The sequence below is a fragment of the Schistocerca americana genome, chromosome X (genome assembly GCF_021461395.2).
Source record: "Schistocerca americana isolate TAMUIC-IGC-003095 chromosome X, iqSchAmer2.1, whole genome shotgun sequence".
Lineage (NCBI taxonomy): Eukaryota > Metazoa > Arthropoda > Insecta > Orthoptera > Acrididae > Schistocerca > Schistocerca americana.
The window spans coordinates 303,827,771-303,852,788 of NC_060130.1; the positions used below are offsets into that span (position 1 = coordinate 303,827,771).

Here is a 25,018-nt window from a genome sequence, read left to right on the forward strand (position 1 = left end):
CAGCAGTTAACATTACAGCAAATTTACAGTAACAATATTATAATAAAAATGAAATAGACAGATCTGCATACATTCAAAGTATCGAACAGTTTGAAAATGTTGTGTTATTTTTGGATTGACGCCCTTCTATGTCTAATTTTTCGTGGGATTCATATCCAACTAGAAAAAAATAAAAAAAACCTAGAAAATGAATCATGCATTTGAAACTGTGCAGTTTCCGTGATAGAGCACATACAGAGTAAGTTGGAAAACAATGTAATTGACTAATGAAGAACACAATGTGAATAATCCCGATTTTGCCTTCTGAAACAAAACTTCAAAAATATCACATTGTGCCCAACACAGAGGTAATATTCAACTAAGAAAACTATTTATTTCTTGAAAATTCGGAAGGATTATGATATGTAATGTTGTCGTATCACTTTGCCCTCTATTGTTATTTATGAAGAGTTGACATTTATTTTACAGTTTATTGCAGTAATTTTTCCACTTGTTAATGTTTCCGGAACAGTATCTCGCCTTATATTTCGTGGCTTTTAGGAATATTGTCGTTCCATTTTCTCTTATCACATAATTTTAACCTACTAATGTGTTCAAAACTAGTAAACGTGTGGTGAAATTAAGTGACTGATTATAATAATTCAAGAAAGTTACCATGTCTGCCACACAGTTACGTTGCCGCTTGAAAAAATATTAGAATTTCTTTTGCAAAAAGGCCAATTTTGCCCGTTACGTAGCAAACTGAGAAATTTACGTAGCAGAAACTAAAACTGTTCACCTACGAGTAAACTGCTCTTTGCTCACATCGTGGACTAAAAATTCGTTTAAGTGGTAAATTTCTCTCAGTTTAAAAACGCGCGGGGTAAAAGCTGCCAGGACTGTAGTGGCATTTGTATGTGGCGGTATCTCGTGATAGATGTAAGAAATAATGGGAAAATTATCGTTTATCGTTTGTTTTCGCGTTCAGTGTACTATAATGGCTTCTGAAAAGTAATTAGTGGGCGAATATTTCAATTGTTTCGCCAAATACTAGTGCATCGGTAGGATTCATGGAAGTGTTTTCGAAATTCAAGAGGTTAGGAGAATGTCAGTAAACGAACATTCGTACGAGATTGCTGAGGAAAAAGTAAGTAAACCTGTGTTGATTTTCTGACAAGGAAGAGGGAAGCTTCACGTAAACGACAGATATATACTGGGGCCCTTACCTGTAGTTGTTATTCTAAAATATACACGAATATGGTAAAAATATGATAATTTGTTGGCGTGGTTGGCGTCCCTGCCCTCACACGTGTGTTAGAGTAGCCTGCTCGTAGCCGGATTATAGGCAGTTAAAAGTTGTCAAACTATTTGTGTACTAACCCACTGTTAATAAATGTTATGTATCTGTCGTATAAGTGTTCTTGAATATGTGAAGCTTTGGAAAGAGAGTTGAACAAAGGGAATACAATGCATTACTAATGGATTGTTTCCCGTTGCCCGTTGTTTATGTCATTAGTATAGGATAACTAGTTTATTTCTTTCCATTGAATAGCCCAAGCGTTTCGTATGGAGAAAGACTAATTAGTAGTGATATGTTCGTCCATTCAGATACTGTTGATATCAAATTCAGTAATAAAGCAACGACCTAGAAGAAGTTTAAGCTGAATCATAGAAACACTAGAAATTCTTCTGTTTATATAGAACTTCCTGTACAAACTGTACCCAAATATTTTGTTTCCCAGATCTCTGCTATGTTTTCTTTTTCAAAACCGGAAAAGTGGAATGATTTAGGCCGTATAATGATAACAGCACACATGCTGCAGCTTACTTGTTATGATTTAACCTCCTACATGCATCTTGCAGTGTACAGAGGTTGTAAAGTTATTCTTGCAGCTACTTACGGTAATGACATGCAGTGTATTGTATTTCAAAATGTACTGTGGTGACACACATACAGTACAGCTTGAATTGCAGTGTCCAAAATAGTTTCCTTCACATATTTATTACAAGGATAACATGTGCAGAAGGCTTGGTAATGACCTAAACATAGAATTGGAACAATATTTTATCTATTAGCATGGGGACCTGTTTGAGAACAAAAATATTTTGAACTATAAGACATCAAAATATGCAGAATTGAGTATGTTTACGTATAGTTTGTTGTGAAGTATACTGATTGGTGCATGTTTTCATTTGTTTTTAGCTTACATCTTCTGTTGTGTGAATTGCTGAATAAGTGGTAGACAGTTTTTTTCCCAATTGTAAGACAGTTGAGAAATACTTGTACTATGGCATATGTATGAAAATTCTGTTAATTCTAAATATCCACGTTTGACTGATGATGATAGGTTTATAAAAGAAATCTGGTGTTCATGAATAACATATTGGTTGCTGTTTGTGAAAATGATGTCGTTTGAGAAATATTATTTGACTGCAAGGCATGCTGCTTAGAAAATGTTTGACCTCTCTTTGTGGCGATTAATATTTGACTGTTGTACAAAGAATTAAGCGTTAATCTTCATTCAAAGCTTAACTGATTATACAGTGCAGATTTTTGGTGCCACAGTCATAGGGTGCTCTGTTGACAATTCAGAGTACATTCACATGTATCTAACAGCTATAGAGTTTTGAACACACAAAGGAAACAGGATATAAGGGTGCATGTTCACCAACGGATGTAAATTTATGGCTTAATAAATTGTCTGTCTTGTACTTTAACGAAGTGCTAGGAGTTTCTCATTGGAAGTAATTATTAATTTTTGTAAACAGTGTAGTTGCAATTTGATCAATGTTGTGTAGCATAGTCTCATCAGTAGAGAGTGAAATGTGATTTCCACCTAGTTTCCCAAGAATTTCTGCTTCCAAATTAATAGTTTTATTTCCAGACCTTTTTTTCTGTTGCATTCTCTGTTGAGTAATATTAAGTAAAAAATATGTGTGATACATTCAGCAGAGCTGATACTATTTTTCTGTTTGTTTTAAACATGAGGCAGATAATATTGACACGAAGAGTACAAATGAATAAATGAACAATGATACAAATTTGTTTGGATTACATTATATTAGTTGTGTGGTATGTCTAGGATATGAAAAGTAGTCAAAGATGAGCATTTTGCTTAAGTGCAGTATAATGAAGCAGCTGAACATTATGAAAGATTATTGTAGTTCAGTGATTCTAAAAATAACATAAAAGATTAATTTTAAGAGCTCATGTGAAACTACTGTTAACTGTGGTAGGAGTTGCACTATAGCAAGTTCTTTAATTCTGTCTTAAACTCTACCACATTACCTAACAAACGTTTATAGACTTTGTTAGATTTGTGTCTCTTCATGCATCTGGCTCCCTTGTGTACCAATATTAACCCCTTGAAGTCTTCATCTAGACTTAACACCAGATACAATTCTTATAACACGCTTCTGTATTCTGAAAATACTTTTCCTGTAAGATGAGTTCACCCAAAATATGATTCTGTAACACAGTAGTGCATTGAAATCGGCAGAATAAACTAGTTTCTTCATTTTTAAGTTACATAGGAATTGTGTACTGCAAACATAGCTGAACTAAGTCGGCACACTTATACCATTCTAGGGGGTGGGTTTTCTGTTAAGATGTGATCTGTTTTTTACACAAAAAAAGTAACATTATCTGTTTCTTGCATTACATTGTTTGAGTAAGGTATTTTTGTAGTGTTGGGCAACGGTTACTGAATTATTTGTACTTAGTTTTGTCCAAATTTAATTATTATCTATTTTCTTTGTACCTGGGATTTAGTGTTTGATATAAAGTGGTAGAATGGGCTGTACTTGAGAAAAATATGAGAGTCTAGAATAGCTAGTTCCAAAAAAGTTACTTGAATTGGCTGAGTGAGGCAGATGCAAAGGAAAATAGAATAAATTGAACCATGATTATTTTATGTATTTTCTTTTATTTAATCTTTAACTTGATTGAGACTACATCACAGAGTATTAGCTCTCCCTCCTGTGACTTGGAGAAAGGCTGTTGGTCTACCACATGCATTTTTTGGCATGAGGATGTGCTGGACTTCACAGAATTAGGAGCCATGAAACTTTCCTTCCTTCGTTTTCAGAGTAACTCCATTGTTTTCACTAGCAGAAGAGTACTTGGTATGTTGCATTCAAGGAAGACAAAATTCAGTGAATAGGCTGAATTCTACAGTAATAAGAATATTAGTGTGTTTTTTTTTATAATTTTCGTATTAAAGAAATAATGTATTAGCTACTTTGAATGATAGCAGTCTTGGTAAAATATAATTTTCTTGCAGCCAAGATACAGCCTCTTAGAATTCCCTCATCTCAGAGGTTGCACTAATTTATCTTATATTCTGTAGAGATTCTTTGAATATGCATGTCAGTGAGAGGTTCTTCTTTGTCTAAGCCCAATTTTTAATGTTTCTTCACCTCTGGTGTTACTTGACTGCAATGTGAAGCGTGACTGACAAAAATACTTATTTAGGTCCTTCCAGAAATAAAAGTAACTGTAAGAAGAAACAATTAGTTGTGCAGATTTTTAACCCAACATTATGCTAAAAGAAACTGAAATGTTTCTATGCTTTGTTGTTCATGTAAAATTATTCCATTGTCTTCAGCAGAGGTTTTTACATACACCCTGTTTCTCCAACTTCTGTTCTACGATAATTACTGGGAGAGGTGGAACTGTAATTAAGATATTGGACTCCTGGTCATGAGAAGAACGACTCAGATATCTTTCTGATTTAGGTTGCTCATCGATTCTTAAAACTCGTAGGATCTCCCCTTAAACAAGGCCAAAGCTAGTTCCTTCTGAATCTTTTTCCAGTCTGGTTCTTTGTTCATTTTATAATGCCCTCAACATCTACTGGGTGTTAAAAGACTGAATCTTCTGTGCATGAGGACTGTAGACAATTTCATAGATAATTTGTACTGCCATATTTCCCTTGACTGGTATATTTCTAGTTTGATAATATTTAGTTGTAACAAAAAAAGTCAATAAGCACAAAATGTACAGGAGTCCTTTCCCTTTCCACCCATACAGTTTCATTCCAGAAGCAACCTTCTGTATCTACAGATTTCAAAGAGTACTTTTGTTGTCATATTTTAAGTACTGTAGTTAAACAAAAGCCACATACACCACAGAATTGAAGTTCATGGCAGTTCTGTGTAAACAATATTGCACACTTTTGTGGCAGTGTTTTCATTTTTAATATTAAACATCTGAGTATCATCCACGTCACTAAATGAAAAATATGTCCAGGAGTGGACACATTTATTCATATATAAGCTGATGCTATTTTTAGAACTCCTCCACACACACATCATCTAAGAAGTTTGTATGTATTAATTTCCTTTGTGTCTGCCTGGTGGTCTAGCAGTGAAGTGTGTGACTGAAAACTGAGAGGTCACATTATCGAAGCCCGGCTGGACCATGGAAGTTTTCAGTCTGCCTTTAATCTAGCCGTCACCTCACAATGTGTGAAAAGTCACCAGGAATGACACATGGTTCGGATTCACTGTTAAGTTGTAGGTCCCCTTTCCCAGGTTTGATCACTGGTGGAGGTTATACACACTCAAGTCACCGAAGTGGCATCCTGGTGAAATTCGTGCACTCAGCCAATGATCCCCGTGCAGTTATTATCAATGTCTTTTGTCATTCCCAATATTTACCTTCCTCAAAAAAGTTTAAACAGTAGAACACTAGCATGAAAAACAGTCTCTATAAATAATTCATTGGTACAGAAAAGATTTAGATATATATTAAATGTCTGGTGGTTAATGTGGCTGAGTTTAATACTTAACTAAAGAACTTTCCGTTGGGCAACTCCTCCTCGTCCGTTGAAGAATATCTTTGCAGAAACACACAAATTTAAAGTTTTGGGCTATTTTAAAATTAGAATTAGCGCTGTAATACGGTAGCCTTTAGTAGTGATATCACATTTCAAGTACTGCATTTAAAGAAATGTACGTATTTGACTTCTTTGCACAGCCCAGAAACTACATTCCGTTGGATCCAAGGATAACAACTATTGTAGTATAATGTAAAAACCTATGAATTAATATATGTTTTGATCGCCGTACGTGCAGAATTATATGAAATACGGAGAATTAATACGAGCCTTAATGCACACAATCGTAGTTCACATCCCTCAACCTGTGTGTACTACTAGCATTTGTTTACGTTGAAACACGAAAGACTAAAATGTACAACGTAAAAAGCACCTCAGCAGCAGGAACTTTCTTACATATAAATCAATTCGTTATATACTTTTCTGTGTTTATAGTTGCTTTTTAGAAATTGAGCCGCTTTGTTGAAATGAATTCGACCGCCCATTTACAGAATTTTTTTCCATTAGATGTGTTCTTTTTCTACTTATATTGTTTGCGGCCATTGGGATCCCTGCCGTAACTGCCATCAAATTTCTTTACAGAGAGTCAAATATATCACTATAACCGATATGCGAGAGAGCAAAAGAATTTTGAAATGCTGCGTAGTATTCTCGTTCGATTACCTTCCTTGCCGAGATCACTTTCCTATTACGAAATTGGCGACTTGCCTGGAAAATCGCTAATTACGAGAGACTCCGGGATGAGTTGGACTTTTTGCTGACGGAAGTAATTGTACTGAGTCGTTTTGTTACAAATCGCTCTGAGATTGTACTTTGTAAATAATCGGCTGTGGAGTCTCATAAGGAAAGGCGGAAGTACATTTAATTATTGTAATCTTGGTTGTTTGTTGGCCTCGGTAATCCTCGTCACTGTCCGTTGGTTCTCGGGCTCCGTTTCCCGTGGAAAGACTGCAGAGGGGCACAGTGTGTAACGTACGCATGAAAATGTCACGTACCCGTGAAGTCTTCGTTGGCACAAAAGTAATTTTAATACTAAGTAAATATTGATACGTATTTGAACACGCATGTTTTTGGATCACCATTGAAGATTGTCCTCCATTTTACTAATTTCAGTAAAATACCTGAAGGCGCAATTTGCATTCCTCAGCCTGACGTTTTGTCTCTCTGAAGTGTTCACCCAGCTCCTCCATCGTTTTAGTTCACCTTATGAGTCGTACTCTTCTTTAGATATGCCCACAAGCAGGTGCGCTAAACAGCTCAACGTGCGGTGTGATATTGATTCGTTACCGTCCGCACTTCCACGCATATCTTTAAAGAATCTTCGTTTGCTCCTGAACTTCTGTAACACAAATTCCTTCTATAGGTTCGATGTGGTACTGCGTGTGTTTCTTTATCGAATGAGCTGGTATAACCCTAAAACAATACTGGCCCTTTAGTGGAAATTTGTTCGACCATCATTTACATCGTCGAAAAATCTCTTCGTTATTCGAAGAAAGTGCAGATGGGGTCCTTTCGGAGAGGATACGAATATTCTTTGCACACCATCGTCTGATTTGAGCTAGTGTTCATTCCTAGTAACCTCATAGTGAGTGGCGTAAACTTTACCCGCATTCAGGACAGTTCAAATCCGCGTCCAGCCATGCTAATGCGGGTTTCCCATGATTTCCCTAAATCGCTTCAGGCAAATGCCGGGATGCTTCCTTTGAAAGGGCACTTTCGGCTTCCTTCCCCATCCTTCCCTTAATCCAGTGGGACCGATTACCTCGTTGTTTGTCCCCTCCCGAATCAACCAACCGTAAACTTTACCGTTTGTTATGTTAAAACACCACTCCTACAAGGTATCAGGTAACATCAATTCGTTCGACTGCCTTAGTACGTATACATAGTCATTCGTGCGTCATATGACTGACTGTGTTGAGTACTGTGAGAGTATAGTATGATGTCCCTGTTGAACATGAGTGTGAAATGAGACGAAGGGAGTGTGTGAAATCTGATAATGGCATGGAGCGCCAAGCGCATAACGCACCTATACGGCCGATGGGTCACCATAAGTAGTGTGCCATGCTCTCCCTTTACGAGAGATTACGGAAAGATTTGGAATGTAAACCAGGTATTTGGTATACATGTTAGGGATGAAAATGACTTCATCTGACAGGATTGGAACCATCTGCCTCCGGCTAGAGGGCCGCCTTACACACAGTTTTTCAATTCACAAGCCATATTTTGTTGCAGTGTGTTGTATGCACCATACATATCGCATTTTTGTCCATAGTCCTTTGGAGCTCCCTTCCTCCATCCCAACACCCCTCAGTGACAGCTCTGAAGAATTTCGGCTGGTAAAGAATGTGGAAAACAAAAGTACGGTAGTATTTGAAAGCACCGAGGATTGAATCACACCCATCCTGCTGCGGTTGTTCGTGGATTCCGCTATTAATTCCTGCCGAATGATAGGGCCTCAGTAGGTTAGTGTTCTCGTGTGATATGCTTGTTGATAGCATCTTGAACGCTAACGTACAAACGAGATCAAACATTTCAAGAATCTGAAAGCGAGAGGGCAGTTTCTAAGCACCTAAGACTCTGTACTAAACGCTTCTGAAGAGTTATTCAACAGCCAATTGTCTCTCGCAGGATTGGAATATACTTGATGTAAATGGGACTGGTTCAGGGCCATTTTTGTGATTCTAGAGGCTGACAAAGACGTACACAAGAATATAAAATGTTTCTTATTATAACGTTAACAGAACTTTCCATCGGTTTTTGGCTGAACATGATAATAATATTAAAATGTTACCACTTCCAAATGTTCTGTAAAATTATACTTATTTGGTCACGAACCGGCTTTCGGCTTACCAGGCCATCTTCAGGTGACAACTGACTGTCGAAAATACAGATAAACATGATATGCGACTTATACAGATAATATTAGTACAGAAGATACAGAAATGACTAATTCTTTACATAGGAAAATATTACATTAATTAGGTTGGTTGGTTGGTTTGGGGAAGGAGACCAGACAGCGCGGTCATCGGTCTCATCGGATTAGGGAAGGATGGGGAAGGAAGTCGGCCGTGTCCTTTCAGAGGAACCATCCCGGCATTTGCCTGGAGTGATTTAGGGAAATCACGGAAAACCTAAATCAGGATGGCCGGACGCGGGATTGAACCGTCGTCCTTCCGAATGCGAGTCCAGTGTCTAACCACTGCGCCACCTCGCTCGGTTACATTAATTACTTTAACTAAAAAAAGGGTATACAAAGTTTTTGTGTAGAGACACATATAACAATTGATGAGAAATAAAATGAATTTACAGTTAGAATCTAGTATTGTTAAATTAAGTGTTCGTCATAAATACTAGATTCTGACTGTAAATTCATTTTATTTCTCGTCAGTTGTTGTATGTATCTGTACCTAAAATCTTTGTTAACCCCCATTTTAGTTAATGTAATAACTGTAATATTTTTCTGTGCCATTTTTGTATCTTCTGTAGAAATAATATCTGTGTAAGTCGCACATCATGTTTATCTATGTTTGCGACAATCAGTTGTCAACTGAAGATGGCCTGAGAAGCCGAAAGCCGGCTCGTGATCAAATAAATATAATTTTGCAGAACTTTAGAAAGTGTTATCCTTTTTAATATTCTTTATGATTATTTTATACACTCTCTCTTAGCACCACGCTTCATGTCTCGATTCCTTTTTTTCCTTTCTTTTTGGCAAAAGCTTATTTTCTTAAACAGTGATGTCTGATCGTTGTAGCATTCTGCTCGTAGATAGCCATTTTGTTTGTATTCCAGGGCCGCATATGCCTAAGATACACCACATAAGACTATAGTCCTTGCTCCCATACAAAAGAAGTGAGGGGGACTAATAAATTAAACTTAAGTAGGCATTTCCTCTGCCTCACGTATGCTTTATTGCAAGAGTGAAGTCGCATACAAACTAAGCACCTCACGGTATTATGGTTCTGGGACCTGTAGTTACGATGCTGAGAGTGGGAAGTGTCGTCACTAAAAGTTGTGTATTATCTGAACGTATGTAGGTTTTAGGACATGCCGTTGATTTGGACGATCACATTTATGAGCATTAATTCTCGCCTTTGTGTTCTTAAAATGATGCAGCTATTACGAGGCACTGGTAAACTCAATGTTCTGTGCTGAAACTTTCCTTAGATTCTGGAAAAACAAAGTATACAGTGAAAAGTCAGGATTTGCTTATTTTCGATTATGTTCCCATCCCTGGCAATCTTTCATGTAGAATTATCTAAATGTAACACTCGTCATTTGACTATTCTGTCATTACCTGTTATACCCTATTCCAGTTTCGAATCAAGATGAATTTCGCAACAAAAATGTTGTGCATCTCGACTAGCTGTTGGTCTGTTGGATCCAAGTAATGGATATCGGACTAGTTTTTTGAATGGATTCACAACTTGTAGATAGAACCCAATGAGGCGAAATCGTCGACATTTAAATTACGAGAGCGAGAGTGTCACAGGGCAGCTATATAAACAGCTGAAAGCTCCGTCCGCATGACCAGTCCGCATTGTAGCCCATGGACGAAACTTCTGAGTGCCCTACTTCTGTACCCGTGCAGGATGATTTTGCTAAATGAAGACAAACTGCAGGAAAGGACCCCAGAGAGGACAAGGATCAAGAAGGTCGTACGGACATATGGTTGGAAGTGCGTTGCAAGGGAGATACACCCACTTAAAGTGGAGATAGAAGATCTTTGACAGTGACCCCTGTATCAGCACACGGCAGGTGGCCCGCAGCATGGGGTAAGCCAGAAGACCGTGTGAAATATTGTACACGACGGATACCACTATCCGTATCATTTACAACGCGTACAGGCATTATTACATACTCGCAGCTGCGGTTTTATCTCTGGTTCGTCGCACAGACCACCACGATACTGGGATTTATGTTACCTATCCTGTTAACAGATGAGGCGAACTTCACCTGTGGGCTATGGAGAATCCCCGTGGTGTGGTAACAGCGTCCCGCCAGCACCGGTGCAGCAGCCTCAGTGTGTGGGCAGTGATTATTGGCGACCGCCTCGTGGGTCACGCATCCTTCCACAATGCTTCACAGGCAAGGCATATCTGGACTTGTTGCGGGTGACGCTGCCCCCCCCTGCTGGAAGACATGCCTTTGGTGGTACCGAGAGTAATGTGGCTGCTACGTGAATGCTCCAGCTCACTGCCCTCTTGAGTGTGGACCTAAAACACGAATACAGGAAGAACATTCCCACATGCTTGGTGTGTTCTCATGTGTGCTGTCAGTCATTCAAACCCACACTGCCAAAGGTCTTTTATCTCTACCGTTAAGTGTGTGTATCTCCCTTGAAATACATTCACGGCCATGCGTCAGTATGACCTTTTTTACTCCTTATCATCTCAGGAATCGTGTCCTGCAGTTTGTCCAATTTAGCGAAATCACCCTGTATATATTCTCTGCAGCCCAATTTGCAGAGCTTGGCAAAGAGTATTTTGTATCAATATCAGCGATGTATTACATTCGCGTAAAATGAGATAATAGCTGTTTGCGGTATAATCTCTCTCACGTTGGTGGTAGTACAATCGTCGCACACTCTACCTCGGATATTGGCTTTCTACATTTACCCAACAGTGATTCGTGACTACAACGTCGCCATTTTTTCCCAAAGACGATCAATTAGTTCCCTGAGCGTCTCAGTTACAGTTTCGTATGGGCTACACAAACTGGTCATGATCCTAGCAATGCGTCTCTGAATTCGTTCGATTTCTGCGACCATGCGTAGTTCACAGGGACTCTAAACACAGGAGCAATATTCCAGTTTCCCTTACAGATGCACAGCGCTTTCCAAGAGCCCTTCCAACAAATCCATATCTTCCATTCGGCTTCTCTACTACTGATATTACGTGTTCATTTCTTAGTATTACTCGTATACATTGTGTTTGAGTATTACAGGTACAAACGAAAGAAGTGAGTAGAGAACAATGAAACAATCCAAATACACTGAGGTGACAAGTCATGGGATGGCGATATGCAGATATAAAGATGTCTGTAGTACTGCGTACACAAGGTATAAAATGGCAGTGCATTGGCGGAACTGTCATTTGTACATAGATGATTGATACATGTGAAAAGGTTTCCGACGTGATTATGGTCGCACGACGGGAATTAAGACTTTGAACGCGGAATGGTAGTTGGAGCTAAATGTATGGGGCCAATTTCGGAAATCGTTGGGGAATTCAGAATCCCGAGATCCAGAGTGTCAAGAGTGTGCCGAATTACCAAATTTCAGATATCACCTCATACCTTGGACAACGACCGAGAGTAGCGGCGTTTGCGTAGAGTTGTCGGTGCTAACGGACAAGCAGCACAACGTAAAATAGCCGCAGAAATAACTGTCGGACGTACGACGAACGTGTGCGTTTGGACAGTGCAGCGAAATTTGGCGTTATTGGACTGTGGCCGCAGACGACCGAAGCGAGTGCCTTTGCTAACAGGGCGTCATTGCTTCATCTGGGCTCGTGACCATATCTGTTGGACCCTAGACGCTGGAAAACCGTGGCCTGGTCAGATGGATCCCGTTTTCAAAAGCTGATGGTTTGATTGTGAATTAAGCCCCACGAAGCCATGGACCCAAGTTGTCAACAAAGCACTCTGCAAGCTGGTAGTGGCTGCATAATGGTGTGGTCTATGATTATATGGAATGGACTGGGTCCTTTAGTCCAACAGAACCTATCACTGACCGGAAATGCTTATGTCCGGCTACTTGGAGACCATTTGCAGCCATTCATGGATTTTATTTTTGTGGATGAGAATGCGGCCTGTCACTGGGCCACAGTTGTTCGCGGTTGGTGTGATGAACATTGTGGACAGTTCGAGTGAATGTTTTGGCGACCCAGATCGCTCGACATGAATCCCATCGAACTTCTTCTATGCGGGATACTCGAGAGGCCAGTTCGTGCACAAAATCCTGCGTCGGCAACACTTTTCCTGTTATGGGCAGCTATAGAGGTTTTCTACAGGGGACTTCCAGCGACTTATTGAGTCCATACCGCGTCGAGTTTCTGCACTACGCCGGCAAAATGAGGTTCGATACGATATTAGGAGGTATCCTATGACTTTTGTCGCCACACTGTAATCCTAATAAACATAGGTCTGGAAACCAATGGTTCCCCCTGTACGGCCACATTTCCTGCTTGGCCGATTTACTATTCGTGAATACTTTCGTTTCCTGCAACACAAGCTAATCGCTTTTTGGATGATGTTCTTTTTGGTGAATGGATGCATATGTGGTAAATGCATGATGGTGCACCGGGACACTTAAACGTAGCACGAATCTACGACACCGAGTGAATCGGACGTGGGTCGCCAATACCTGGCTTCCCGCATCCCCCGACTCGAACCCTTTGAATTTCTTTGTGTGGGAATATTTAAAAGCTGTGGTGGATTCCAGCCCAGTTGATGGTATCCATGAACTCCGGGAACATATTGTGGATGGTTGCAGTGCATTCATAACATGTATGGGATTTTTGAACGTGAATAGGCATCGATGAGAAGACGTGCTAAAGCCTACCTTCACCTGAAAGGTGGACATGTGGAACGCTTGTAACGTGATTATCCTGAAACACGAGAGCGTGCTGAAAAGTGATGCCTCCGAATTTTTAATGTGAAAATTCGTAAAGCTTTTTAAAAAAAACGTAATTGACATTCTACAACTTTATTTTTCATGTCTACATATTTGCAGCCCTGTGCCGCCAGAGGGCTCCGAATTACAGCGTGTAACATGACAGTGTGTGTAACATAACTTGTCGGTGCGCTACAAACATCGTGCTGTAATACAGTTTCGAATTCAAAGAATTCGTCCATACATGGAGCACACTCTTCTTCAGCATGACGCTGCGACATAAGCAACAATCCGACGCCTAGGGTTCGTTGCCCTCGACAATGCTCCATACAGTCCTAACTTGGCGCCATCCGATTTACTTCTGTTTTCAAAACTTAACACACTTTTGGACTTCACTTTGACAGCGATGAAGCGGTGCGAGCACAGGCGTGGTCGTGGCTGCTTCAACAAAGACAAACATCAACAAACTTTTCTTTCGTTGGGAGAAATGTGTTCGTCGCCAGTGCGACTATGCTGAGAAAGACACGAAGAATAAAAATGTAGAATATTAATAACATTTATTTTATTTAAAAACTTTAAAAAGTTCACATAAACAATTCGGAGGTTTTACTTTTCACCAACGCCCTCGTACATATCTGCACTTTGGATCATCGGGAACTCTTTGTCATGAGGTGTTCATATACTCAGTCGTGTTGCGTCGTATCGGAGGAACCGTAGGTTTCCAAACCTTATTTATTAGGGTCATTTGTTCGTTTCATTGTTGTCTACACGCCCATTTCGTTCGAACCTATCGTAGCTAAACACCTAGTATGTGTATATGATGTGACGTGTCCCAGATGTTCGCCACTAAGTATTGTAATCAAATATTGTCAGAATGCTTCACTTTTATCGTAAGTTGTTTTTTTTTTTTTTTTTTGCATTTATCCACATTCAAAAATAGTTGCTATAAGTCATACCAAGTGAAAATGTTGTCCAAGTCTTTGTGCATTTTCCGGCTACCGTCCATCAAAGATACTTTCATACAGACAGTGGCATCGTCAGCGAACAGTCTGGTTGTGCTGCTCACACTGTCCAATAAATCGTCCTTGTATAATGCGAACATTGGAGACCTGTTACGATTCCTCGGGGCACAGCCCATATTACTTTCGTATCTGGTGAACGTTCGCCGTCCGGCAAAACGCAGTGCATTCTGTTAGCAAAAAATTTCATCGAGCCATTCGCGTATTAGTCAAGACACTCTGTGCGACATCATCTTGGATATTAGTTGACGATATGGTACGATGTCGAGCGCCTTTTGGAAGTCTAGGAAGACAAGAGTCTACTTGGGTAGCTCAGTTGGTAGAGCACTTGCCTACGAAAGGCAAAGGTCCCGAGTTCTAGTCTCGGTCCGGCATACAGTTTTAACCTGCCAGGCAGTTTCAAGAGTCTATCCGTTTACGTGCATCTACCATGTGGAAGACGTGTGTAAATAAAGCTAGGTGTGCTTCATGCCAATGATTTTCTGTAAGTCCAAAAAAATCACTCACTGGAGCATCGGATAACAAAAGTCATGCTCGACCTCTTTTGGGATGCAATAGGGGTGATTTTGGAGCATTACATAGAAAATGCGGTTAATAGTAAAGAGTAATTCATACTCAAATGTGCTACGAAATTACCTTCGGCCTGCAATCAGAAGTAAACGACGGTGAATTCTGGGTGCAGGTGTTTGGTTGCAACACGACGATATTGCTCGTTCAATCGTAGCAACAATACAGGATATGAAATTTAAATTTCTCGAATACCAACCCTACTCCCCAGACCTCGCCCCGAGTGTTCAGACAGCTCAAAGAAACGCTGGGAGGCAAGCATTTAGGGACAATGAAGAGGGGGGGGGGAATCGTGTTGCACGAGTATCTGCATGCACAACCAAAAGAATTATTCGCGGTATCCTTGCATATCTCAAACGGTGGAATGTGTGCACTACGCCTCGTGGAAATAACGTAAAAAATGATAGACCCTTAATTTTTCGGTAATAGGCTCTACCTCAGTTTCATAATAATAAATAATTAAGGTTTTTATTTGAATTGCTCTCGTAAAATGAAACAGGGATTTCGTCTCAGCTTGGTATCTCGTTCACTTTGAGGTGTCGTCGTCTTACCACGCTCGTCTATCTTGCGTAAGCCTTTCACATTTGAATAACTACTGCAACCTACATTCATTTGAGTCTGCTTACTGTTTGCATACATAGACCTCCGTTCTCAATTTTTACTCCTTCCCTCCCCCCCCCCCCCCCCCCATCTTGCTTCCATCACCTAGTTAACTGTAACTAATCCTTGATGTCTCAGAATGTGCGCTACCAAGTTCTCTCTTCTTTTAGTCGAATTGTAAATTCCTCCTTTTTTTTTTAATTCTGTAACTCCTCAATACCTATTCGGTCTCCCCATCTTATCTTAATCATTTTTTTCTTGTCGAAACCGCTTATCGTTCACTGTTCACTTCCGTGCAAGGCTACACTCACGATAAATATCTTGAGAAAAGACTTCCTAACACTAAAATTTATATTAGATTTTAAAAAATTCCTCTTTATTAGAAATGCTTTCTTTGCCGTTATCAGTTTGCACTTTATATTCTCCCTACTTCGGCCATCATCAGTTATTTTGCTTCCCAAGTAACAAAACTCATCTACTACTTGTAGTGTCTACTGATTTTCGAAGTTGTTCGGCAGGGCTGTCAGTGCGGTATCCGCCTGGAGACGAAGTCTGTTGATGTATTAGTGTTGTTGTGGTTGTTTTTCTACTTTTAACCTGTCAGTGGTATTATGTTTCGGGGCCTTAAGACAATTCTGAATTGTAGTGAAGCTGATGCCCGATATATCTTACGTCGCTTAAAGCGGCTCATTTGCTGTATTTAGTTGTTGGTGTCCATACGACAGCGTATTTTAATTTGACCATGGTTGCATTTCTGAAGACATTTTACGCATATTATCGTTATCTGGAACACCCGAAAACAACTTTTTAGGAGTTTTATGGATTTATTTGTACAGTATTGTATGACACAGCATTTGTAATCCATTTTGCGAAACGTGCATTCCAAAACAAGACATCACTGTAAATTAGCTTAATGTCAGCAGGAGCAGCGAGCTAGCCAGTGACGTCAAAGGCATCACATGACTCGAATAGAACGTTTTAGCGGGCTTTCAAATTATTTTAATTTCATCTCCATTTTTATAAAAGAATACTGAAATTCAAGGGAAAATTCCAGTGACATGAAATGACAATTAGTAATTTATATCAGTTTCCAGAAAACAGTCAAATATCCTATTCTTTGAGGACGATTCTTCGAGATGGGCCAAACCTCTTGTTGGCTGTTATGTGATTGCATGCGTCGGTTAGTGGCTTTGTATGATAGTTATAAACCACAGATGCTACACGTTTGAGTAAGTCTGTCTCGACTCTAGGGCAGTAGCCATCGTATGGAACTTGCTTCAAATACACTCCTGGAAATTGAAATAAGAACACCGTGAATTCATTGTCCCAGGAAGGGGAAACTTTATTGACACATTCCTGGGGTCAGATACATCACATGATCACACTGACAGAACCACAGGCACATAGACGCAGGCAACAGAGCATACACAATGTCGGCACTAGTACAGTGTATATCCACCTTTCGCAGCAATGCAGGCTGCTATTCTCCTATGGAGACGATCGTAGAGATGCTGGATGTAGTCCTGTGGAACGGCTTGCCATGCCATTTCCACCTGGCGCCTCAGTTGGACCAGCGTTCGTGCTGGACGTGCAGACCGCGTGAGACGACGCTTCATCCAGTCCCAAACATGCTCAATGGGGGACAGATCCGGAGATCTTGCTGGCCAGGGTAGTTGACTTACACCTTCTAGAGCACGTTGGGTGGCACGGGATACATGCGGACGTGTATTGTCCTGTTGGAACAGCAAGTTCCCTTGCCGGTCTAGGAATGGTAGAACGATGGGTTCGATGACGGTTTGGATGTACCGTGCACTATTCAGTGTCCCCTCGACGATCACCAGTGGTGTACGGCCAGTGTAGGAGATCGCTCCCCACACCATGATGCCGGGTGTTGGCCCTGTGTGCCTCGGTCGTATGCAGTCCTGATTGTGGCGCTCACCTGCACGGCGCCAAACACGCATACGACCATCATTGGCACCAAGGCAGAAGCGACTCTCATCGCTGAAGACGACACGTCTCCATTCGTCCCTCCATTCACGCCTGTCGCGACACCACTGGAGGCGGGCTGAACGATGTTGGGGCGTGAGCGGAAGACGGCCTAACGGTGTGCGGGACCGTAGCCCAGCTTCATGGAGACGGTTGCGAATGGTCCTCGCCGATACCCCAGGAGCAACAGTGTCCCTAATTTGCTGGGAAGTGGCGGTGCGGTCCCCTACGGCACTGCGTAGGATCCTACGGTCTTGGCGTGCATCCGTGCGTCGCTGCGGTCCGGTCCCAGGTCGACGGGCACGTGCACCTTCCGCCGACCACTGGCGACAACATCGATGTACTGTGGAGACCTCACGCCCCACGTGTTGAGCAATTCGGCGGTACGTCCACACGGCCTCCCGCATGCCCACTATACGCCCTCGCTCAAAGTCTGTCAACTGCACATACGGTTCACGTCCACGCTGTCGCGGCATGCTACCAGTGTTAAAGACTGCGATGGAGCTCCGTATGCCACGGCAAACTGGCTGACACTGACGGCGGCGGTGCACAAACGCTGCGCAGCTAGCGCCATTCGACGGCCAACACCGCGGTTCCTGGTGTGTCCGCTGTGCCGTGCGTGTGATCATTGCTTGTCCAGCCCTCTCGCAGTGTCCGGAGCAAGTATGGTGGGTCTGACACACCGGTGTCAATGTGTTCTTTTTTCCATTTCCAGGAGTGTATGATGATGCTCGGACATTCAAAGATTCAACACTTTGGCGCCTACACCGGTTATTAATGTACCACCATTTCACATTTTCAATGGCTTATCTCGCGCTAACATTAACCTATGAGCTTGCATTTTTACTCACTTAAATACACTCCTGGAAATTGAAATAAGAACACCGTGAATTCATTGTCCCAGGAAGGGGAAACTTTATTGACACATTCCTGGGGTCAAGTACATCACATGATCACACTGACAGAACCACAGGCACATAGACACAGGCAACAGAGCATGCACAATGTCGGCACTAGTACAGTGTATATCCACCTTTCGCAGCAATGCAGGCTGCTATTCTCCCATGGAGACGATCGTAGAGATGCTGGATGTAGTCCTGTGGAACGGCTTGCCATGCCATTTCCACCTGGCGCCTCAGTTGGACCAGCGGTCGTGCTGGACGTGCAGACCGCGTGAGACGACGCTTCATCCAGTCCCAAATATGCTCAATGGGGGATAGATCCGGAGATCTTGCTGGCCAGGGTAGTTGACTTACACCTTCTAGAGCACGTTGGGTGGCACGGGATACATGCGGACGTGCATTGTCCTGTTGGAACAGCAAGTTCCCTTGCCGGTCTAGGAATGGTAGAACGATGGGTTCGATGACGGTTTGGATGTACCGTGCACTATTCAGTGTACCCTCGACGATCACCAGTGGTGTACGGCCAGTGTAGGAGATCGCTCCCCACACCATGATGCCGGGTGTTGGCCCTGTGTGCCTCGGTCGTATGCAGTCCTGATTGTGGCGCTCACCTGCACGGCGCCAAACACGCAGACGACCATCATTGGCACCAAGGCAGAAGCGACTCTCATCGCTGAAGACGACACGTCTCCATTCGTCCCTCCATTCACGCCTGTCGCGACACCACTGGAGGCGGGCTGCACGATGTTGGGGCGTGAGCGGTAGACGGCCTAACGGTGTGCGGGACCGTAGCCCAGCTTCATGGAGACGGTTGCGAATGGTCCTCGCCGATACCCCAGGAGCAACAGTGTCCCTAATTTGCTGGGAAGTGGCGGTGCGGTCCCCTACGGCACTGCGTAGGATCCTACGGTCTTGGCGTGCATCCGTTCGTTGCTGCGGTCCGGTCCCAGGTCGACGGGCACGTGCACCTTCCGCCGACCACTGGCGACAACATCGATGTACTGTGGAGACCTCACGCCCCACGTGTTGAGCAATTCAGCGGTACGTCCACCCGGCCTCCCGCATGCCCACTATACGCCCTCGCTCAAAGTCCGTCAACTGCACATACGGTTCACGTCCACGCTGTCGCGGCATGCTACCAGTGTTAAAGACTGCGATGGAGCTCCGTATGCCACGGCAAACTGGCTGACACTGACGGCGGCGGTGCACAAATGCTGCGCAGCTAGCGCCATTCGACGGCCAACACCGCGTTTCCTGGTGTGTCCGCTGTGCCGTGCGTGTGATCATTGCTTGTACAGCACTCTCGCAGTGTCCGGAGCAAGTATGGTGGGTCTGACACACCGGTGTCAATGTGTTCTTTTTTCCATTTCCAGGAGTGTATGTTACCTAGCCAAATGTATTGCCGACATTTTATTACTCTTCATTAATTTTTGTTTTGGTTTGAAGTTTTTTCCCGGTTGTGTATATGCAGACTAAATAGTGTTGGGGATAGGCTACAAGCCTACCTCACTCGCCTCCGCTCCTGTATAAGTTGCAAATAACGTTTCTCACACTGTGTTTAATTGCTACTACCTTCAAAGTTTTAAAGATTTATACTCACGTGAACATTGTAGTTTTGTACATCAGTCAAACATTGGTACGGTGGATCGCCGCTTGTGAATACATTTTTAAACGCAGAATGTAAGTTTCAACACGAGACGGGCAGGACCTCGTCGGCTTGGGTGCGTACCACCTTCACGAAGCACTTCTCGCCCCCTATCATCCCTCCATTAGCTACAACAAATTGAGAACAGAGCGGTGAGTAGAAGTAGTGGACGTCTTAACCGTTGAACGAACCTTTAGCGACAGTATGTGAACACCGTAAGGACGAACATAGCCACCTGTCGAACAGTGACACGACATTGGATTCGTACCCGAGAGGAGGGGGGCACAAATTCCCGTCGGGCTTCCCAGATTTAGGTTTTCTGAGGTTTCATTGAGTTGCTGAAGGCAATTGCCGGCATGGTATCATTGGAAATGATCCGGTCGTTTCTTTCCCCAGTTCAAGCATGTCCTTTTCTAACGACATCATCATCATCATCATCATCATCATCATCATCATCATCATCTACTGGACCGTATACCCAAATCCTCCGTCTTCCTTTCTATTTTCCACTGTCATCTTTGCGCACAAACAATGTCACCATGACATTAAAGACGGTTTACTGAGCATCAGTTCTCTCTAGCTCACGTGTCATATTGATAAGAAGACAGATCTGAGCTCACCGGACTAAATATGAGTAACCCGCTTAAAATAGGACAGTAGTTGCTTCGAAGCGCTGTGTATCATCGCAGTGACATGGATTGATGTGGAGACACGACAGAATGGCAGAAGAAACTGTTCTGGTCTCTCTCTCTCTCTCTCTCTCTCTCTCTCTCTCTCTCTCTCTCTCTCTGAGTGAGCACCACAACAGCAAATGAATAGCAACTTCCTACACTATTACAAAATAACGTTTTAGACAGGATCTCAGAGAGAAAGAGAGGGGCGATGAAATTATTTGGACTGACTAAAACATTTTGCAATAGTGGGGGAAATTACTACGCAATGGGTAACCTACCTGAAACAGTGTGAGTGGTGTTTTGGGTTAAAACAAACGTGATATCCAGAATGTGTTAACACTGGACCATTGGTGGACCGCTACAGTGTTGTTGATGATTCCATTGGCAGGCCCCGTATTGCCGGGCGAAACTTTCGCGGCCCTTTCCTATTTTATACCAAATACGTGCTGCCAACTAGATGTACTGGCGTTTAACTTCTTGGACAGGACGGACAAGTGAAGGGAGAGCCTGACGTCGGAACTCAGCGGTAAACGGAGCGTGCATTCGGTGTGGAGACATCGCAGGGTAGCTATGCGTTTGTGTTTGGCTTGCTTATGCGCCGTAGTTCATGTGCGCTTAAAAGAGCTTCAAAATCTAATTGTTTTGATATTGTGTCTGTGCGGGAAGTTGTGTGTTCGTACATTCTGGCACTCTATAGAATTACGTCGGTGGCAAATGTAATAGGTAGTGTCTTACCCCTTCTTCGTGTATGTAAGTTAGTTGTAATTTCTGCAGAAATGTAATGTTGTAAACCCAACACCTCTAAGTGTATCAGGTCTTTCGCTTACTTGTTTTGTAGTTGGTAACATTCTCCCCAGTCTTTCCATGCTTTTCTCGACTTCGTTCGCTGCACGCGCGCGCGCGCGCGCGCGTGTGTGTGTGTTTGTGTGTTTTCATGTTTTCATTTAAGCTGGCCACCGCCTTCGCACGTTTCTCCTGTTACCATCTCTACCAGATTCACGATGTCTGCTTTATTTCCGTGCGATTGTTCTTGACCTGTTGCTTTCCTACTGGTGTAGCTGGCGAAACCTGCTCTAACATCGCAGTCTCTTGTGTTTTATCTTGATCTTCCTCCTCTTTCTTCTCACCGCTTTTCAGATTATTTTTCTCGTTTTACTTGATCTTCTCGTCTGCATCCTTCCGCTCTTTCTTCCACCACGAATTTCGTTAGCTCAGCGTTTTCTGTGTCAATTTCTTACGCAACTAACGCCCTTCGTGAATTCCCGGTGGAATGTGGACTCTGAAAATTCCTTTCTTCTGGAACACTGCCTCATTTCGACTCCATGCTTGTTTTTACTTTTTGCGCAATACCTTTCACTCTTTCTTATCTCTCCTTCAAGCAAGTTATGCTCTGCGCGCACTGAGCGAGGTGGCTCTGTGGTTAGGGCACTGGACTCGCATTCGGAATTACGACGGTTCAAATCCCCGTCCGGCCATCCTATTTAGGTTTTCCGTGTCTCTAAATATCTCCAGGCAAATGGCGGGATGGTTCCATTGATAGGACACGGCCCATTTCCTTTCCCGTCCTTGAAACAATCCGACCTTGTGCTCCATCTGTAATTACCTAGATGTCGATGGTACTTTAAACACTAATCTTCCTACTGCGCGCGCGCACTTTCACCGCACATTAAGCTCTCTCTCTCTCTCTGTGTGTGTGTGTGTGTGTGTGTGTGTGTGTGTGCGAGAGAGAGAGAGAGAGAGAGAGAGAGAGAGAGAGAGAGAATTTTTTTCTGTCAAGTGCACCAATCTCAGCAGCCGTAGACTTGCGCTCGGCGACACTACGTGGTTTCAGCTGCTGCTGGCTGTTGCGCTGGCCGCGTGCAGTGCTCCTTACTGCCGCTTTCTTGCTGTTTCCATGCCACCGTCGTACCGTGTCGTTTGCTCGTCGCTATGGACAGCTGTTAGTGATCTCTCACTCTGTGAACCACTGTGTCCATGGTCGACTTCTTTGTGATAACACACAGTTCGTGTCTTAGCCCGCGTATTCGGAACCATGGCTCGGAATCGGCTGAGCGCGCGTCGCCATTTCGTAATGTTACAACCAGTTCCTCGAGGACGGTACCTTAATATTTACATCCTTATCGCACTTATCGAAAACTGTTGCGACAGTAAAGCCAACCTGAAGATACACCAGCCCGTGCCGTGAGCCTGACAGTTCGCAAGCGCTAGCCTGCATTGTTCCTTGCACTATTGACCAGTAAAATAGCAACACTGTGAGGGTCATAATCGCATGAACTGCGTTACGTGCTTGGATGTGCAAATGACAATTATGTCAGCACAAGTAGGTAGCAGTAAGAACATCTATGTTCTGTAGATAAAGAGTTTCGCGATGTGTTTCTCATTCAGTATTAGCAATGAATGTACGTTTTTTGTGAGAAGATAGCTGTATGCTTCATGTAAGAAGGAGAAGCGTCTGTTAGCATACATATACTCGTATATACATCCAGCGGTCGCAGGCCCTGCGGACCACGCGCTGCTTCCACATAATGCCTCCCTTCCTTTCTGTTTTGTGCTCAGTTCCATCAACCCCCAGGGCTGCCAGGTCGTTCACTGGTTCGTCCGTCCAGGCCTGCCTCGATCGTCCTATGGGGCGTCCTGTGTATGGTTTCTCCTCAAGCGCTTTCTTCGCCCTTCTTTCTTCTGGCATACGGGCTACGTGGCCTGCGCGCTGGATTCTTTTGCTCTTCGGGTTCTTGCATCAAGAGGAACAGTTTCTTATTTTTCCTCCTCCATTCTCCTTTATTTAAGATCGGTTCCCGTATCTTCCTCATTACTCTTTTTCAAATATTAATATTTTTTGCATTTTCTCGTTTAGTCATTCTCCAGGTTTCTGAACCGTATATGACTGCTGGGAATATCACTACATTATATGTTCTCAGCGTAGTATTCGCTAATATTGATTTTGAGTTGTGCATCTCCCTGAGGGCATACATTCCCACTGTTGTTCTTTCCTTGATGTTCATTTCTATGCCGTTGTTGCTAGTAAACCGAGATCCCAAGTATTCGAACTGGTTAAAACTCTTGAGCCTCATGCTATCCATCGCAAGTATTTCTTGCCGCTCTCGCCATCTTCGTAATTCCATAAACTCGGTTTTGTCTTGATTCACCTTTATCCTAACCTTCCGTACGTAGTTGTCTGTTTTATGGAACATTTCTTTCAAGTCATGGTTTGACTCACTTAGCAGAATTATATCATCTGCATATGCGAGACAATAGAAATTAATATTCATCTGTACTTCAGCCCATAGCTGTTACCTACATTAGTTTCTCTAAGATGACATTGAACAGAACACATGAGAGAGCATCCCCTTGTCGAAGTCCTGTCTGTCTCGAAGTTTTCTGGTGTGACCCCTCTTAAACGCAGTGATGCGCTCCCTCTGCCTCTCCCTCTCCCTCTCCCTCTGGCCCTCCTATCAGACATACCTGGTAATGATCCCCTATTGATGAACAGTACTCAAAAATCGCTCTAAAAAAGCGCCTTATAAGCCACTTTGTGGACGAGTTACGTTTCATTAAGAGTCTTCCTATGTCTATATCCGGCGTCTGCTTTTCCTACTGTTTATTTTATGTGGTCATTCCAGTTAATGTCTCTATGGATCGTTACTTCTAGACATTGTATAGTAGATGCTGTTTCCAGTAGTTTCTCATCAATAGTGTAGTTGTACAGCAATGGATTTCTTTTGCTATGTATGCGCAATATGTCACATTTATTTACGTTCAGGGACAACTGCCGGAGCCTACACCAATCATCAAACCTCTGCAGGTCATTCTGCAAATGGATACTGTCTTCTGGCGTTGCTATTTTTTTTATAGACAATCGCATCATCTGCAAACTGTCTTTAGGAGCATCCGACTCTTTCTACTAGATCATTCCTATGTAAATAGTAACAGTCCTGTCACACTTCTGTCGGGCACTTCGGAAAATACCTTTACATCTGTCAATTTTGTTCCATTAAGAGCGATGTGTTGAGTTCTATCTGCAGGGAAGTCTTGAATCAAGTCGCAGATCTGGTCCGATACTTCATAAGCTCGTGTTTTTTCACGAAAGTGTAGAGCTGGACGGTGTAAGATGCTTTCCAGAAGTCGGGGAATACTTCATCAACCTGAGCGCCATTGTCTGCAGTGCTATGGGTCTCATGGAGGAGCAGAGCT

General features: G+C 42.7%; 1 protein-coding gene across 1 annotated transcript in view; it reads left to right on the forward strand.

The window, feature by feature from the left end:
• Nucleotides 1–1,008: 1,008 nt before the first annotated feature.
• Nucleotides 1,009–25,018, forward strand: part of LOC124555975 — a 502,540-nt gene continuing 478,530 nt past the window's right edge. Inside the window, exon 1 of the mRNA XM_047130021.1 lies at nt 1,009–1,126. The gene's annotated coding sequence lies outside the window, so the exon portion shown is untranslated. The remainder of the gene's footprint in view (nt 1,127–25,018) is intronic.